General features: G+C 26.9%; 1 long non-coding RNA gene across 1 annotated transcript in view; it reads left to right on the forward strand.

The window, feature by feature from the left end:
• Positions 1 to 786: 786 nt before the first annotated feature.
• The window catches only part of LOC132931362 (uncharacterized), a 312,343-nt gene continuing 310,381 nt past the window's right edge, over positions 787 to 2,748 (forward strand). Inside the window, exon 1 of the long non-coding RNA XR_009662531.1 lies at positions 787 to 858. This is a non-coding gene — a long non-coding RNA (uncharacterized LOC132931362). The remainder of the gene's footprint in view (positions 859 to 2,748) is intronic.

Raw genomic sequence — 2,748 nt, forward strand, 5'->3', positions numbered from 1 at the left:
TTGTAAATACTTGAAATTTTCAACAAACGTTTATGTTAGCGTTATCTATTTGCGATTAAATTTTCAAAATATTTTGACATTTTTTAAGCTACTTATAGATAATTGAAACTTATCGTAGTAAAAAATAAATCAAAAATCGTTAGTCACAATTTTTGTTTATAAGCATTTAGAGTTCAAATGTTTAGAAAATATATCAAAATCACGAAAATTTGCAAAGAATTTTGAAGTTGAAAATTCATAAAATCTTTGTGATTTATACTTAAGGTTCAAAAATCCAATACTAGGTTATCCATAAGTTTTCCTTCAAGTAACCGTAAAAAAAAAAAAATCCATTGTCAATATAGAAAACATTTTATGTGCGTATGAAATATAATTTTTTACGAAATCGCGTAAAATAACGATATATTACAATTTAAATATAGGTAATAATATAATATATCCAATTAATTATCATTGACTGACATATCATCTCCGTTCAGAATCGTTTTTCGTATACAATGCTACCCGTCGTTGCATTCAAATTTAACACATCCATTAAAGTGACCAGTGACCTACTCTCCATCTCTACTATACAGCGGAGCGATACCCACTTTTTTCATATTGAAAAGGAGCAAATTTTCAGTTGTACAAATGTATTCTTTAGTCACACTTATAATAGGTACATTTATATTCTACAAAACATTCTGGTATATTTGTAGGTACTATCTTTTATGGCTTATCATAATTATTATTTCTTATCGTCTGTTTATATATTATGTCTATATTTCATTTAATTTTCCAGTTTTACATTCGTATTTGTATTTGAGTTTCAACTGTAAATTGTTTTCAAGAATTTTGTAATAAAAATGAAGTTTGTCTGTTAGTTTATGTTTTGACTGTTTCCATTTCAAAATTATTCAGTGTTGTCCACGTAATAGTTGTTATATAAAAATTGTTGTCCTCCTTACGGTGTCTAGTAGCGACATTTTATCCTCCAACCATTATACATATTTAACTTACTATTTTTTTTTTAGATGGCAGTACAGCAGATCATTCAATACATGCTGAGACATGAATTCACATTTCTACCACTATGCTAAATATCAATATCCTACGTTGAAAATGTACTAGACGATACTGCTAATAATAATGGTTTTGTGCAACGTGCGTGTAATGGGTATTGAATTTAATTGATATTAAATTAATAGTAGTGTAACAAAAAGTCAGTGTCATGAAACCCTGACCATTAGATTATAAGCAAATGATTCTAATTTTCCATAATTGACTTTCAAATATTACATTTAAGGTGATGCTTCATACACACAATAAAAAATGATTTAATATCATAATTTTGATATGATAATTTAAACAAACATTACAAAGTCATACTTTGAACTGCTTGTAAAACACTGTATTCTCAAGTTATTCTCCAAACACTATACATATTTAACTGACTATTTTTTATTTTTAGATGGCAGTACAGCAGATCATTCAATAGAATATGCTGAGACATGAATTCACATTTCTACCACTATGCAAAATATCAACATCCTACGTTGAAAATGTACTAGACGACACTGCTAATATTAATGGTTTTGTGCAACGTGCGTGTAATGGGTATTGAATTTAATTGATATTAAATTAATAGTAGTGTTACAAAAAGGTAGTGTCATAAAACCCTAACCATTATATTAAGTAAATGGTTCTTATTTACCATTATTAACTTCCATATTTTTCATTTAGGCTCATACTTAATAATAAACACTATAAAACGTGCTTATATATCATAATTTTGACTCATATTACAAATTCATATTTTTAGCTGCTCATAAAAATCTCAATTATCAAGTTAGTGTCATGAAACCCAGACAATTAGATTAAGTAAATGATTCTTATTTACCATTACTAACGTCCATATTTGTCATTTAAGCTGATACTTCATAAACACTATAAAAAATGATTTTACATGGTAATTTTAACAAATATTACAAAGTCATATTTTTAACTGCTTATAAAACACTCAATTCTCATGTTAGTGTCTAGAAACCTTGACTACTAGATTATGACAATGATTCTTATTGTATAATGTATACAAGTATTACAAACTCTTATTATTTTAATATTGAAAATCAGCAATTTTATGTTAATGTACAAGTGTATTCTTTACTTCTATTTTGTTTTACATTAAAGCTCAACAAAACATTCTGGTAGATTTGTACTATCTCTTTTGTTGCTAAGCATTATAATTATTTCTTTAACCATTATACATATTTAACTGACTACTTTGTGTTTTAGATGGCAGTACAGCAGATCATTCAATAGAATATGCTGAGACCATGAATTAACATTTCTATCGCTTGGGAAAGTTACAACATCTTCCGTTGAAAATGGAATAGAAGGTACTGCTAATATTAATGGTTTAATGCAACGTGCGTGTAATGGGTATTGAATGTAATTGATATTCAATTAATAGTAGTGTTACAAAAAGGTAGTGTCATAATACCCTAACCATTATATTAAGTAAATGGTTCTTATTTACCATTATTAACTTCCATATATTTCATTTAGGCTCATACTTAATAATAAACACTATAAAACGTGCTTATATATCATAATTTTGACTCATATTACAAATTCATATTTTTAGCTGCTCATAAAAATCTCAATTATCAAGTTAGTTTCGTGAAACCTAGACAATTAGATTTAGTACATGATTGTTATTTACCATTACTAACATCCATATTTGTCATTTAAGCTGATACTTCATTA

This window comes from Rhopalosiphum padi, unplaced genomic scaffold (genome assembly GCF_020882245.1).
Source record: "Rhopalosiphum padi isolate XX-2018 unplaced genomic scaffold, ASM2088224v1 scaffold1, whole genome shotgun sequence".
Lineage (NCBI taxonomy): Eukaryota > Metazoa > Arthropoda > Insecta > Hemiptera > Aphididae > Rhopalosiphum > Rhopalosiphum padi.